At 40.9% G+C, this 16,936-nt stretch overlaps 1 protein-coding gene across 2 annotated transcripts in view; it reads left to right on the forward strand.

The window, feature by feature from the left end:
• The first annotated feature begins 3,600 nt into the window (after nt 1-3,600).
• The window catches only part of LOC117502054 (oxysterol-binding protein-related protein 3-like), a 39,143-nt gene continuing 25,807 nt past the window's right edge, over nt 3,601-16,936 (forward strand). For both annotated transcript variants that reach the window (XM_034161043.1, XM_034161044.1), the window contains exon 1: nt 3,601-3,690. The gene's annotated coding sequence lies outside the window, so the exon portion shown is untranslated. The remainder of the gene's footprint in view (nt 3,691-16,936) is intronic.

A 16,936-nucleotide genomic window follows, 5' to 3' on the forward strand; every position in this document is an offset into this window, starting at 1 on the left:
ATCATATTTAAGATCGAAGCATTAAATAATGGTAGGGCTTCCTTGAGCAGCCTGGTAGGAATGGGGTCTAATAAACATGTTGATGGTTTGGATGAAGTAACTAATGAAAATAACTCAGACAGTACAATCGGAGAGAAAGAGTCTAACCAAATACCGGCATCACTGAAAGCAGCCCAAGATAACGATACGTCTTTGGGATGGTTATGAGTAATTGTTTCTCTAATAGTTAAAATTTTGTTAGCAAAGAAAGTCATGAAGTCATTACTAGTTAAAGTTAATGGAATACTCAGCTCAATAGAGCTCTGACTCTTTGTCAGCCTGGCTACAGTGCTGAAAAGAAACCTGGGGTTGTTCTTATTTTCTTCAATTAGTGATGAGTAGAAAGATGTCCTAGCTTTACGGAGGGCTTTTTTATAGAGCAACAGACTCTTTTTCCAGGCTAAGTGAAGATCTTCTAAATTAGTGAGACGCCATTTCCTCTCCAACTTACGGGTTATCTGCTTTAAGCTACGAGTTTGTGAGTTATACCACGGAGTCAGGCACTTCTGATTTAAAGCTCTCTTTTTTAGAGGAGCTACAGCATCCAAAGTTGTCTTCAATGAGGATGTAAAACTATTGACGAGATACTCTATCTCACTTACAGAGTTTAGGTAGCTACTCTGCACTGTGTTGGTATATGGCATTAGAGAACATAAAGAAGGAATCATATCCTTAAACCTAGTTACAGCGCTTTCTGAAAGACTTCTAGTGTAATGAAACTTATTCCCCACTGCTGGGTAGTCCATCAGAGTAAATGTAAATGTTATTAAGAAATGATCAGACAGAAGGGAGTTTTCAGGGAATACTGTTAAGTCTTCTATTTCCATACCATAAGTCAGAACAAGATCTAAGATATGATTAAAGTGGTGGGTGGACTCATTTACTTTTTGAGCAAAGCCAGTAGAGTCTAATAATAGATTAAATGCAGTGTTGAGGCTGTCATTCTCAGCATCTGTGTGGATGTTAAAATCGCCCACTATAATTATCTTATCTGAGCTAAGCACTAAGTCAGACAAAAGGTCTGAAAATTCACAGAGAAACTCACAGTAACGACCAGGTGGACGATAGATAATAACAAATAAAACTGGTTTTTGGGACTTCCAATTTGGATGGACAAGACTAAGAGTCAAGCTTTCAAATGAATTAAAGCTCTGTCTGGGTTTTTGATTAATTAATAAGCTGGAATGGAAGATTGCTGCTAATCCTACGCCCCGGCCCGTGCTACGAGCATTCTGACAGTTAGTGTGACTCGGGGGTGTTGACTCATTTAAACTAACATATTCATCCTGCTGTAACCAGGTTTCTGTAAGGCAGAATAAATCAATATGTTGATCAATTATTATATCATTTACCAACAGGGACTTAGAAGAGAGAGACCTAATGTTTAATAGACCACATTTAACTGTTTTAGTCTGTGGTGCAGTTGAAGGTGCTATATTATTTTTTCTTTTTGAATTTTTATGCTTAAATAGATTTTTGCTGGTTATTGGTAGTCTGGGAGCAGGCACCGTCTCTACGGGGATGGGGTAATGAGGGGATGGCAGGGGGAGAGAAGCTGCAGAGAGGTGTGTAACACTACAACTCTGCTTCCTGGTCCCAACCCTGGATAGTCACGGTTTGGAGGATTTAAGAAAATTGGCCAGATTTCTAGAAATGAGAGCTGCTCCATCCAAAGTGGGATGGATGCCGTCTCTCCTAACAAGACCAGGTTTTCCCCAGAAGCTTTGCCAATTATCTATGAAGCCCACCTCATTTTTTGGACACCACTCAGACAGCCAGCAATTCAAGGAGAACATGCGGCTAAACATGTCACTCCCGGTCTGATTGGGGAGGGGCCCAGAGAAAACTACAGAGTCCGACATTGTTTTTGCAAAGTTACACACCGATTTAATGTTAATTTTAGTGACCTCCGATTGGCGTAACCGGGTGTCATTACTGCCGACGTGAATTACAATCTTACCAAATTTACGCTTAGCCTTAGCCAGCAGTTTCAAATTTCCTTCAATGTCGCCTGCTCTGGCCCCCGGAAGACAATTGACTATGGTTGCTGGTGTCGCTAACTTCACATTTCGCAAAACAGAGTCGCCAATAACCAGAGTTTGATGCTCGGCGGGTGTGTCGTCGAGTGGGGAAAAACGGTTAGAGATGTGAACGGGTTGGCGGTGTACACGGGGCTTCTGTTTAGGGCTACGCTTCCTCCTCACAGTCACCCAGTCGGCCTGCTTTCCCGGCTGCTCGGGATCTGCCAGGGGGTAACTAACGGCGGCTAAGCTACCTTGGTCCGCACCGACTACAGGGGCCTGGCTAGCTGTAGAATTTTCCACGGTGCGGAGCCGAGTCTCCAATTCGCCCAGCCTGGCCTCCAAAGCTACGAATAAGCTGCACTTATTACAAGTACCGTTACTGCTAAAGGAGGCCGAGGAATAACTAAACATTTCACACCCAGAGCAGAAAAGTGCGGGAGAGACAGGTGAAGCCGCCATGCTAAATCGGCTAAGAGCTAGTAGCTACGCTAAGCTAGCGGATTCCTAAAAACACGCAAAGTGAATAATGTGTAAATAATTTAGAGGTGATTCAGCAGAGGGAGTGCTTTAGTTAAGGCACGTAAAGATTACACTGGGAAACAAATCGTAATCTAGATAACTAGATCAATCTCTAGACTAAGCATTCAACACTGTCAAAACTATTCCATTTATTAATCCTATTAGCGCAACCAATAATTTGCATCACTTTTTACCAAAATTGGAGCAACTTTAACTTTTGACCCCTGTACAAAAGGACACTGACCTTTGTCACCATTTTTGCTGTTTTTATCCCGTAACTCCACAGAATTCAGTCACAGATGGTCCAAACTATACCTTTTTGGAATCTTTATGATCAGGCAAATAATGTGGAATATTTTTCAATATGACTGGGGCATCTTTTAATTTTGACCTCTGTATAATTCTTCAGTTGACCCCTACCTGAAAAGTCAAGTGGCCAATCGTTTTTTTCAAAAGAGGATTGTCTGAGGAGTATTTCTGCAGAATTTGATGCTTTTATCACCATTTGCAGGACTGTTTCACTTATTTGCTGCACTAAATAAATTCAAATAGTCGATGTAATGTGACATACGTCATGGAAGTCAAAATCAAGCCGTTTCTGTCATGGTGCGGTCTGTCATTTGTCGGGTCATTTTAGGGGTTTTAGCTAACTGCTTCCGTATATTTCGGTCATCTGAGCTCCCCTTTAGTTTGTTTCTCTATTTTGTGCAACATGTGATTTTTCACTATGTGTATTTCAATTTTTTTTTTTTTTATTTACTCATAACTGCAATTTAGAGACACGGAGCAATAGTTTGCAATTAGAAAGGTAGTAGAAAAGTGAGAGAATGTGAAAACTAATGAGAAAAATGTTATTCATAAACTGGTTTTCCTGTTTTTTTTTTGTTGTTGTTTTTGGTTCTTGCTGTATGTCAAAATGTATCCGCCCATCTCTTCTGTTTTGAATTCTGATTGGTTAAGGTGAGCTCGAGTCATGCCTGTCCCTCAGGCAGGCACCTCCCACTCTAGATAAAAAAAAAAAAAAAAAAAAAAAAAAAAAAAGGTAAAACAGTTTGACACTGTTTTTTTTACTTACGAGGAGAGCTGCTACAGCGTTTGCTTGCGATTGGTAAGTATTTTTTTTCCCCATTAAAAAAAATGACATTATTGTTGTGTCCGGCAGATATTTCATTGAATGAAGTCACAGAGTCGTGCGCCGTCGTTGTATCTGTACAGATAGTTTCCAGAGAAATGTCCTATCGCTTTAGGTGGAATTACTCATGTCTTTTACGGTTATATTTGTGGCTGAATTGTTATTGACTATAATTCACGTTGAGGCTTATTTGTTTGGTTTCTATCGTAGCTGTGAGTGTTGCGTTTACGACCGCACGGAATATCGAAACGTTTCTTTGCGCCGTGAAGTTTACCGATGAAACCGGAACTGTGCGCGTGAGCCTGTCTGGTTTTACTTAACCAAATTATAACAACAATCGTCTCATTTATAAATCACACTGTTTGTTGTTCTGATGTTACTCCTGACAAAATTGCTAGTGGTTCACCTATGTAATAAAAAAAAAAATAGTATTTCGTTGTTTCATGTAGGTTTTTAGACTTTGATTTTAATTTTGGGTGTGTAAACATGTAATTTGAATAAATGTGCATAGTGTGGGAATCTTTCTTCCAACTCCATACTTCATGTGGCAGGGTTTGAACGAGGAACCTTCCGCACTGAAAACAAGTGTGCTTGCTAACCACTTGGTCACCACCCCCATAAAATTTTTGGGGTCCACACATTTTAAGAATGTGAACTGTTCCTGAATTATACGATATTGTAATTGCACTACAGCACAAGAGTCTTGTCTAGTAGTACAATTACACTATCACGGCATGCACGTCATCTCAGTCAGTTCCATCTACGGTGTCTGCGCAAGATCACTAATGTCAGCTGGCAGGACAAGGTGTCCAACACTGAGGTTGTTGAAAGATGTGGCACTGAGGGCATCAAGTTCTTCCTCATCACAGCGACACGATTAATCGGATTAGTGGGGAATTTTTTTAAAATGTGCCAGGGAAACAATTTTTCTCTCCTTCCACCACTTTATTTAACAGAACATTATCCAAAAACTTAAAATACTTGAAAATCAACAAATCATCAAATGTCCCTTGGCTGTTGAAATATAAAATAATAAAGAGTAAAACAGTTTATAATAAAGAACAAAAATAATTATTTCAAATGACATTGCTTTATCAAAGTGCTGAGTTGCCATAAAACAACACTGAGACATATAAATGTTATAAAATATATGGAGGAAAAAAGGTATTTTTGTTGCTGCAAATGAACAATTAGCATAACCAGTTAACCATAAAACCTAAATCAAAAACTAGCCTGACTCATTATATGTGCAACATTCTCTGTATAACTTGTAAACTGTGTGGTCATTTCACAATGACACATGTGACTCATGTCTCTTTCTCTAAAATTGTATTGTAGCGTTATTAGATATTATTACTATTGTTATTGTTGCTATTATTATTAATATATAAATACAAATAAATTAAAAAATATTATAATTTGTAATACATTTGACTCTTTACGACAACAAACACTGAGCCATTAATTATACAGAAAACAAATGCACAAACATGCTGAAATGCCAGCAGCTTAATGCTAACTTTAACATTGAAAACACCATACACATGCTAATGCATTAGCATCAGTGTTAGCATAAAATACATCTATCAACTGTTTCAGAAGACCATAACAGGTCAGTTTAACATAAAAAAGGTAAATATTCCTCACAGACATATGCTGTTTAGGGTTTTAGTGGAGAAAAATTAAGATAAAGCGAAATAAAACAAATGAAACTAATGAAGCAGCAGCTCAAAGCACTCCTTCATTGGTTCAAGATTCAAAGCAAAGCTCAGTTGATTATATGGAAGAAACTAAACATTTGCGGTAAAACAAAGTTATTTAGCAACTAATCGATGACTAAATTAGGTGACAACTATTTTAATAATCGATTAACTCGATTAGTTGTTTCAGCTCTAATATTAATGACTCTGACAATCAATAGATATCAGTAAATGTGAGTGGATCACATGTCACAGCTCTGTTTTTAGAAGATGCAGTTATTACAGAGATTAACATGACTGTAGATCAGGGGTGGGCAATCGTGCCATGAAGGGCCGAGACACTGCAGATTTTCCTTACAACCAATCACCTCAGCAGGTGATTTCATTGACGATCAGGTGTTTATGTTCAGGGGAGAAGCTCATCAGCAATCCACCTGCTGAGGTGACTGGTTGCAAGGAAAACCTGCAGTGTCTCGGCCCTCGCTGCCCACCCCTGCTGTAGATGTTACTTGAAATATCAGACTCGTTCAAACCACAGTGGAATTCTGATGCTGTGCAGGAGTTCTAGACGTGTGCAAACCCAGACATCCACCACAATCTAGATACTTGCAATGTAAAATGTACAACTCAACTTAAAAGTAATAATTACAAAAAACTTCACATTTTAAATGATAATTGCTTAAATTAATCAAAGTATATGCCTTCTGGTATCTGGTGTTGCTTCAGTAGAATAGCTGGCTAGTTGGTAGGCCTCAATGATGATATTGGACCAATGTGTGCTCCCGGACCTGATCTGAATAACAAGATAACTGGTTAGTTTCACCTAACCAACCACCTCAAGGGACTTGATCTGTGTTGATGCCAATGCTGGTATGTGTGTTTGATGAGTTTAACACTTAAATTTGCATTGGGACTAAAGTTATTTTGTACATAGTCAGTTTTTCTTATACCTCCATCTCCACAGATGTCCTCAATAAATCCTACACTCAATGAAAATCTACAACAAACACTGGGCTGTTTGTTCATCACAGTAGACAGGGCTATTTATTGCTCAGACACGATCTGACCTGGTAACCTACATGTGTTGGCATGCGTTTTCCGTGTTGAAGTGCCCTTATGCAACACTCCAATCTTGTTCTTCGACCAGATCCAGAAGGTCCTCATACTTCAAACTCTGATGGCTCTCTCCCACAGGAATCGATTAAGCCTCCCAATCAACTGAAGGCAGCTCAGGTCGTAGTTTATTCCTCCGGTGACATTTCTGGGCGTAAACATCCGTCACTTACACAAGTTATCAGCGTCTCACTCACTGGTTTACATAACACCCACTAAAAACCTGGTGAGTCGAGCACTTTGCCTTGGCTAATGCACCAAATGGCTGCCCTGAGAATAGCCCGCCCGTGATATTGTAGAGTTTTATGAGGTTACAGGATTTTGGTGACCTACTTTCCAGCCAACCCAGCTGGTCCATACTGAGGCTCAGTGAAATCATGTTTCTTCCTCTAATACCGCTGGTTCTAAAAATAGCCCGATGTTTTATACCTTCACATTTTCCTTGAAGAACAAGAAAACCAAATATAGTCTGTCCCTTGGTGTTTGTATCCATAGCAACTCAAAATTTAGCAATAAAACAAAGTGTGTATTGTCTCAGCAGGAATGAGGCAGACGTCTTTTGTGATGCATTTTCTCAAAAAGTGAGATGAGAAGAATTTATGGGCATGCTGGTTCGGTCTCTCTGAGTGCTTCAAGTGCATTCTGATTCTTGAGTACAAGCTGCAACAATTAATCGATTAATCGCAAACTGTTTTTGGTAATCTGTTAACCGGCATGAGTTGATTTTGCTTTTCAAATATTAATATTTTTCTATTTTTTTTTATCTTCTCTGATAAAAACTAGAGTATCTTTGAGTTTTGCAAACACTCAAGATGATTTCACCATTTTATGGGCCAAACAACTAATGGATAAGAAAATCAACAAGTAAATTGATAATGAAGATAATTAATTGCACCCATATGAAATATGTTGCGATTTTATTTCACAGCTGTGTGCAACATTTTTTCCCCCATATTTTTTTTCCTGAATGCCTTTTTTTGGCATTTTATATCTTTTTATATATGTTATATATATATATAATACTTTTTATGATAAAATATTTGAAGGCAAGGTTGAAAGTTATTGTTAGACTTTCTGATTATGATTTACTGGTAAATTAACGAAAGAATGACTGGCTAATCTGGAAACAGTCAGTCGATAAATTGTAAAGATAATCAATACCATATTCATTAGTTGCAGCGCTGGTGTTGTTTTTTTTTTTTTCCTGCATCTACATTTTCACCTGCCTGCAAATGCATCACATCAGATATGATATATTAGGTTACAGACTGTATGCAATCGCCATCAAGAATTCCACAACCACAAGTTACTGAACTCCTGTTACTCTGTAATAAAACGCATGTTGATGCACATGGAAACAGCTGCATTATTTTGCCGCATGCGAGTCCCTTTAAAGCAGCTTCTGCAGTGGGTTTAATTTTGTTAACTGGTGGATGATGCACAGCTTGATACTGTTACGTTAACTTGATAATATTACGGGGGGAGGTGTGGCTTTATCACACCATTACTGGTGGTGTAGTGGCAGATGGTTTATCGGTGAAGACCTATTCACTGACAGCCAGCAGTGTGGGAACAATTATGTGGACTTTTGAGGTTGATGACAGCAGTACTTCAAGAATGTATGTGGGAAGAAAACATGACTGGTTACTTATTCTGTGTCTGACAAAAAAACTCCAAGCTGGCGGTTCCTCGTGCATCAGTGGTGCCGTTTTGTCATGGAAACTGTAGAACGCCTGTTGCTATATTGGATTTTGCTCTAGGAAAGACAGGCTGTGTGGGAGGTCTGTAGCCATATTGAAGTAAAAAAAAAGAAAATAAAGAAAGAATGTAACAGTCAACGTGAAGGAGAAGTTTACATCTTGCAAGTTTAAGTTCTGTTAAACCGTTGTCATCATTCAGACTTGTGAGTTCTCTACTCATCTTTGTTAAATTGTGTCCTATGACAGCCATTCCTCTTTTTCATGAATTGCAAGAGGCGAGCAATATCAAAGTCAACTTTAGTTGGACTCTAAATGAACTCAAACTTGTGTGAGATTATCAAAATTTTCTGTAAAACGCCAGAGAAGACTGACTACAGGAGCCCCAGTTTGTAGTGTTCAATATAGCAGAGCAGAGGATGATGTTTGATGACGGTCCACTGACTTACTAGAGAATGTAGTTCTACTTTTGCTGTCTGAGAGTGGGCGCATTGGAAGCACACTCCGCGGAGCAGTAGCATAGCTTGGCGGAGCTGATCATCAACTCAACGGTTGAGACATCCTGTGATGTAGCCTGTGTAAACTCGATGTAAATTTGCAATTGCGTCACTTGCTACTGGTATGTCGTTGAGGGAGATTCTACATATTCCATTCATATTTTTGTATTTTTCTTCATGCCCAAGGCATGAACCAGGGCCCAAGGCGACGAATGGATATCTGTTGTATCAGGTATCTCCAGAGAATACTGACGTTGTGTCTAATGAACAATTTCTCTGTAACACTGCGGCCATGCAGCGTGCTTTCCTGAACATGATGCCTTACATAGATGCATTAGACCTCAGGAACTCCACAACCTAGTAATGCCACATATCACCTGTCTGATGGCTACTTCCAGATGTAGGATTGGACTGGTGGCCTCTCTTAGTGGTTGTGAGTCAGGATGCAGGGCAGACCAGTAATGTGGTGGATGCCATGATGTATAGCTCCAGCTTATGCTCCTAGAGCTGACCTGACCTAGTAAACCAAATATAGAGTCTATTTAGGTACCATGTGGGATATCTGGGTACTCAGCCACATGGGGTGTGCAGCCAGTACATCCTGAGTGCCGGTCCCAAGCCCGGATAAATGAGGAGGGTTGCGTCAGGAAGGGCATCCGGCATAAAACAAGCCAACCGAACTATGCAGACTCAGAATCGAATTCCCATACCGGATCGGTCGCAGCCCGGGTTAACAACGTTTGCCACCGGTGCTATTGCCCAACAGGGTGCCGGTGAAAATTGGGCTACTGCTGGGCAAAGACGACGACGAAGAAGAGGAGGAAAACGTTGCCACGAACAGCGGGAGAAGAAGAAAACTAGAAGGGTGGAAATGAGAGTGGGGACTTTGAATGTTGGTAGTATGACTGGTAAAGGGAGAGAGCTGGCTGATATGATGGAGAGGAGAAAGGTAGACATATTGTGTGTGCAAGAGACCAAGTGGAAGGGAAGTAAGAGCAGGAGCATCGGCGGTGGGTACAAGTTGTTGTACCATGGTGAGGACAGAAAGAGAAATGGTGTTGGGGTCATTTTAAAGGAAGAGTATGTTAAAAGTGTGTTGGAGGTTAAGCAAGTGTCTGACAGGGTGATGAGTGTGAAGTTGGAAATTGAAGGGGTGATGATGAATATCATCAGTGCATATGCCCCACAGGTAGGTTGTGAGATGAAGGAGAAAGAAGATTTCTGGAGTGTGTTAGATGAGGTGGTGGAGAGTGTGCCCAAGCATGAAAGAGTGGTGATAGGAGCAGACTTCAATGGGCATGTTGGTGAAGGGAACAGAGGTGATGAGGAAGTAATGGGTAGATATGGTATCAAGGATAGGAATGGGGAAGGACAGATGGTAGTTGATTTTGCAAAAAGGATGGAAATGGCTGTGGTGAATACCTACTTTAAGAAAAGGGAGGAGCACAGGGTAACATATAAAAGTGGAGGAAGGTGCACACAGGTGGACTACATTCTTTATAGGAGATGCAAGCTAAAAGAAATCACAGACTGTAAGGTGGTAGCAGGAGAGAGTGTCACTAGACAGCATAGGATGGTTGTTTGTAGGATGACTTTAGAGGTAAAGAAGAAGAAGAGAGTGAGAGCTCAACAAAGGATCAGATGGTGGAAGCTGAAGGAGGAAGACTGTTGTGTGAAATTTAGTGAGCAGGTGAGAGAAGCACTAGTTGGAGGGGAAGCAATTTTGGACAATTGGAAGAGTACTGCAGATGTGGTGAGGGAGACAGCTAGGGCAGTACTGGGTATGACATCTGGACAGTGGAAGGAAGACAAGGAGACTTGGTGGTGGAATGAAGAGGTCCAGGAAAGCATAAGGAGAAAGAGGTTGGCGAAAAAGTTTTGGGATAGTCGGAGAGATGAAGAAAGTAGACAGGAGTACAAGGAGATGCGGCGTAAGGCGAGAAGAGAAGTGGCAAAAGCAAAGGAAAAGGCATATTGCGAGCTGTACAAGAAGTTGAATAGTAAGGAAGGAGAAAAGGACTTGTACCGATTGGCCAGACAAAGGGACAGAACTGGAAAGGATGTGCAGCAGGTTAGGGTGGTAAAAGATGCACATGGTAATGTGCTGACAAGTGAGGAGTGTGTGCTGAGAAGGTAGAGGGAATATTTCGAAGAGTTGATGAATAAAGAAAATGAGTGAGAGAAAAGGCTGGATGATGTGGTGAGAGTAAATCAGGAAGTAAAAGAGATTAGCAAGGAAGAAGTGAGGGCTGCTATGAAGAGGATGAAGAGTGGAAAGGCAGTTGGTCCAGATGACATTCCAATGGAGGCATGGAAATGTCTAGGAGAGATGGCAGTAGAGTTTCTAACCAGATTGTTTAATAAAATCTTGGAAAGTGAGAGGATGCCTGAGGAGTGGAGACTAAGTGTGCTGGTTCCTATTTTCAAGAACAAGGGTGATGTGCAGAGCTGCAGTAACTACAGAGGCATAAAGCTGATCAGCCACAGCATGAAGTTATGGGAAAGAGTAGTAGAAGCTAGGCTTAGAAAACAGGTGAAGATCTGTGAGCAGCAATATGGTTTCATGCCGAGAAAGAGCACTACAGATGCAATGTTTGCTCTGAGAATACTGTTGGAAAAGTACAGAGAAGGACAGAAAGAGTTACATTGTGTGTTTGTGGACTTAGAAAAAGCTTATGATAGGGTGCCAAGAGAAGAGTTGTGGCATTGTATGAGGAAGTCTGGAGTGGCAGAGAAGTATGTTAGAGTAGTGCAGGACATGTACAAGAATAGTGTGACAGCGGTGAGATGCGCAGTCGGAATGACAGACTCATTCAAGGTGGAGGTGGGATTACACCAAGGATCAGCTCTGAGTCCTTTCTTGTTTGCAGTGGTGATGGACAGGTTGACAGATGAGATCAGACAGGAGTCCCCATGGACTATGATGTTTGCAGATGACATTGTGATCTGTAGTGAGAGTAGAGAGCAAGTTGAGTCTAGTCTGGAGAAGTGGAGATATGCTTTGGAGAGAAGGGGAATGAAAGTCAGTAGAAGCAAGACTGAGTACATGTGTGTGAATGAGAGGGAGCCCAGTGGAATAGTGCAGTTACAAGGAGTAGAAGTGGTGAAAGTAGATAAGTTTAAATATTTGGGGTCAACTGTTCAAAGTAATGGAGAGTGTGGTAGAGAGGTGAAGGAGAGTGCAAGCAGGGTGGAGTGGGTGGAGAAAGGTGGCAGGAGTGATTTGTGACCGAAGAATATCAGCAAGAGTGAAGGGGAAAGTTTACAAAACAGTAGTGAGACCAGCTATGTTGTATGGTTTAGAGACAGTGGCACTAACAAAAAGACAGGAGGCAGAGCTGGAGGTGGCAGAGCTAAGGATGTTGAGATTCTCTTTGGGAGTGACAAGAATGGACAAGATTAGGAATGAACATATCAGAGGGACAGCTCAGGTGGGACGGTTTGGGGACAAAGTCAGAGAGGTGAGATTGAGATGGTTTGGACATGTGCAGAGGAGGGACCCAGGGTATATAGGGAGAAGGATGCTGAGGATGGAGCCACCAGGCAGGAGGAGAAGAGGGAGACCAAAGAGGAGGTTCATGGATGTGCTGAGAGAGGACATGGAGGTGGTTGGTGTGACAGAGGAAGATACAGAGGACAGGGTGAGATGGAAACGATTGATCTGCTGTGGCGACCCCTAACGGGAACAGCCGAAAGACAAAGAAGAAGAAGAAGAAGAAGAAGAAGTGGGATATCTGGGTAAACAAGCTGAACTTTACTATCTTCTAAAGCTGGGGCAGGGTTATAATAAAACAGTATATTTGAAAAAGTACATTGAGCTGGCAATATTCCTTCAGACGTTTTGTACAGCTGACATTCCAAAAAGTAAAAAAATGTCTTAATTGGATATGATATGGATTTTTGAAATTGGCTAGGGACATCTCTTCTGTATTATATAATTTAGAGAGATACAGCATACCTCCAAGAGCACTCACACAATGACAGTTGCAAAGAAAATGCCCATTAACCCAAAGAAACCTCAAGCAGAACCAGATTTCATTTTGCGGTTATCTGCCACATTTAACACAGTTCATTTCAGTTTTGTTGGTGTAACCCAAAATCACAAAATGTCTCTGACTTTACATCTTCCACATCATTGAGTACTCCCATGCTGGTGGAGACATCAAATCATGCTGTAGTTAAAGAGAAACGCAATATCAGAAGTACAAATCTGCTATAATTGGATAAATGTCTTTGTTTGTTCCACTACTCGTCTGAGGTGCTTGGTACAATTTCTACCAAATTTGCTGTGTGCATATAAATTAACCCCAGAACTGCCGTTAAAGGGTTTGCTTTGTAAAGGTCAAGGCCATTGTTTCAAAGGTCAAAATTCTTCTTATTTATGTATGTCCACCAAATTTGGCACACATATGTAGGTGGGTTCTTGACTTACCCAGCCTACATAAAATTCATCAACGGTCAATCATTGGGGCGAAGGTCATGTTTGCCCATCTGTCTGTCAGCCTACCGCTCCCAGGTCCTTTTGCGAATTTCTATAAAACCTATTATGTAAATTAAGGCTGGCCATGAAATTGCCATTTAAATAAAATAAAGGCAAAGTCAAGGAAGGACCAAGTGTATCACACACACATACTTAAGTGGATTCCATAATTATCCTGTCAAGCTTACCCAGCGGTCAATCATTTGGAATGTCAAGTCTTCATACCCATGGGTAGTATTACCTAATAATCTAAATATGAGAGAAAAGAAGAGGGACTTTTCAGAGCAGACCAGCGCAATTCAGTGCGGACCTGGCAGGATTTTGTTAGTTGTGACAGGCAGACGCTGGTTTGATGGGACAGTACCTAAACCCATCACGAACTGCCATGAGACTTGGTTCAAAGTACAAGAAACATGCCAGAGGGGTTAGCATATCCAACTTGTATTTCTTTTTGTTATTTGACTAGTTAGACCACGTGTACTTGTGGAAAACACAACTATTTAGTTTCCACTGCAGAAACTGGGACACTTAAAAAGCAATCCCCACTTGCAAATTCTGACTGTGCTCCTCCCTGTCAACACAACTCGCCTTGTAAATGCTGGCACATAAAGAAGACGCAAAAGCAACTATAGTTTTGTCTCCTTTTATAATTGTTATCACATGTAAATTGTTGCTTCTTTTATTTGGACCTTGTGACTCTGTGGCATTCACTGTGAAAATGACCCCTCTTGATCTTCAGAGATCATTTACAACGTGTCGTACCATTAATGATTGACTTCCATTACAGAAGAGTCATGGCAAAGCCCAGCATGTCTGGTCTTACAGTGCAGAAACCTCATTTGTGTCTTAAGGTACGCAGTAATTATTCCGTGAAGGTAAGTAGGGCACTCCCTAGAGCGATTGGGGACTTAAATTACCCCCATTTCATTTGCAGTTTTTACTCAGCATCTCTGTAAGCTCTGTGTTCAAGTTGCAGAAATAGCAAAGCTTTCATACCTACTCTTAAATTTGTATGGTGAGGAAGTCATTTGAACAATATGCTGTAATGTCACGTTCAACTCAATCTCTCCAATGTTGCAATAGCTTATTTTTTTGTGTGTGTGTGACTTTGGAAGGGTTCTTGGTGCTGCCTTCAATCATCCCTTGTCCACTTCTGGCCATGCGTCCAAAATAGGGTTGTAGAATTATACATCATCCATGTGTACATCAAACATTTTTTTGTTTTGTTTTGTTTTCTAATGATAACTTCAACAGAATGAATCAAATTATTAACCAAATTAGAACTGGACATGCTAAAGGAACGTATGTCAGTGACTATGTCAGCAACCCAGCTGGCAAGTTTCTTTTCCCGCAAATGCAGCATCAGAACACAAAAGACATGGTTCAGTGAATATCGCCCGCTGAATTTTCGATAGCAGTGTATTGGTTTCACTGGCGCATGTCTGTGGGCAAGATAACTCAAAAGCGGCTGAGTGGATTTCCTTTATATGTGGTGGTATGTTGAGGTGATTATATTTTGGAGTCGTTTGGTCTATAATAAAGGTAAAGATAGACATTGCCAGAAAAAAAGCACATTTTGTGTATAACGCAACAACCAAGAAGCGTAGGTGGATAAAACTCAGTGGGAATATTACGTGGATAAATATCTGGAGGTGAGGAGATTTTAAAGTAGTTTGGTCAAATGCCAAAGTAAATCAAAGCATGGGCTGAAAAATGCTTTGTAATAGGGCAGCGCAGTCTTGTTTGAACCCCTACATGATATCGCTGGATTTAACCACATCTGGGGACAGCCGTCACGAACACGGCAGAGAATCCCCAGGCGGGGTGTGAGAGTTTCAGCGCAGACCATTCTGCGCGGCTCAGTAAACTTAAAAGCCGGTTTAAGACGTGCCGGTTTAAAATGGTTTTCGCTGAAACCCCTATCCCCCAAATGGTTTGGGCTGACACTCCCACACTGCGGCCGGGGATTAGTCTCTTCCCACAAATGCTGTCAGTTCAAATGGGAAAATGGTGTACTGTTTTTTGTTTTTTTTGTTTTGTTTTTTTTTTGTTGTTGTTTGTTTGTTTTTCTGGCTGCAATTACTGAAACAGTCGCAAAAAGTGGGGTTTCTTTCAGTTCTCAGTGGCGAAGGTAAGGCGAGGCGAATGTGACAGGTCATGTTGGTAATTGTTACCCTACACAGCTAACCAGAGTAACTGCATTCTTGCCTGCACAACCGCCTCGACACATTTGAGCTCAGGGTCATAAACACACCGCAACACATGTCCACTTTCCACCGAAATGTCACTTTTTCTTTGCATTTTCACTTTGTTTGTGTGTAATTTGCCCAAAAACTGAGAAAGTGCCATGTTTCTGTCCCTGGAAGTAGAGAAATTACGTCATATGCCTCATATTTTACCCCTTTAGCGCCTGCCCTCAAATGACACTGCGGTGCCCAATAATGAAGTCAGAAACAAATTGTATGATAAAGTCATACATAGTAAAAAACAAAACACCATGACATATGTGTATATTTACTATTGCAGTGTGCAAAGCGTGCAGGGTGTCAGTCAGCCCTTTGAATGCCTTTCATTCCTGATTTATCTGCCAAAGTGATCAATCCAACATGAAGCACACTGAATGCCACGACTCCTTATGTTCTGCAGGAAAAATAATGTTTGGTGTCCACAAAGCTTCATATGTAGAAGAAAATTGGTGTGTAATGGCTCGATGACCTAATAGTGCAGCAGATAAGTGAATATTTACTGAGGGATCCTTCAAATGGTGATGCAAGCACCAAATTTGGCACACATACTCCTTAGACATTACTCTTTTAAAAATGCCGGGTACCCACGTGAACTTTCAATAGGCGGCCAAGAAGGGGTCAGTTGAAGTATTACACAGGGGTCAAAATTTAAAAATGCTCCAATCATATTGAAAGGTATTCCATATTATTTGTCTGATCATAAAGATTCCAAAAAGGTATAGTTTGGACTATCTGTGAATGAATGTTCCGGAGTTATGGGGTAAAAACAGCAAGAACAGTGACACTGGTCAATTTCAATTTGTACAGGGGTCAAAAGTTAAAGTTGCTCCAATTTTGGTAAAAAGTGATGCAAATTATTAGTTGGGTGAATACGGTTTTAAAAAGGAATAGATTGCATCATGTATCGTTCTTAGTTAATATGTTACAGGGTAGCATATGTTACATGTCATAGTAGAATCCAATGGATGCTGATATTGTTTCTTTACTTTGCAAACCAAGCACGCAACACAGTCAAAACTATTCCATTTATTAATCCTATTAGCTCAACCAGTTAAATTTTGACCCCTGTGTAATATTTCAATTGACCCCTTCTTGGCCGCCTATTGAAAGTTCACGTGGGTACCCGGCATTTTTAAAAGAGTAATGTCTAAGGAGTATGTGTGCCAAATTTGGTGCTTGCATCACCATTTGAAGCATTTTTTTCAGTTATCCGCTGCACTGTAAGTCAAGCTCCCTCAGTTAGTCAGTTGAAACCTACTCAAATATGTTGACTGTTGTTTTGGTGTAGAGCTGTGAAATCAGTGGGCCACACCCGCCCGTGTGTTTCATTCTGCTTTTAGCCGAGTGTTGACTGTAGCTAGCTGTGTTTATAATGTGCTGATGGTATCGAAGCACGGAGCACATTCTTTCCTGTTGATGACTCATGTGTGGTGCATGGTGCTGCCTGTAAGTGAGGCCCTGGGGAGCTGGAGGTCTCACACACACACAT

This window comes from Thalassophryne amazonica, chromosome 20 (assembly GCF_902500255.1).
Source record: "Thalassophryne amazonica chromosome 20, fThaAma1.1, whole genome shotgun sequence".
In the NCBI taxonomy this organism is placed as follows: domain Eukaryota; kingdom Metazoa; phylum Chordata; class Actinopteri; order Batrachoidiformes; family Batrachoididae; genus Thalassophryne; species Thalassophryne amazonica.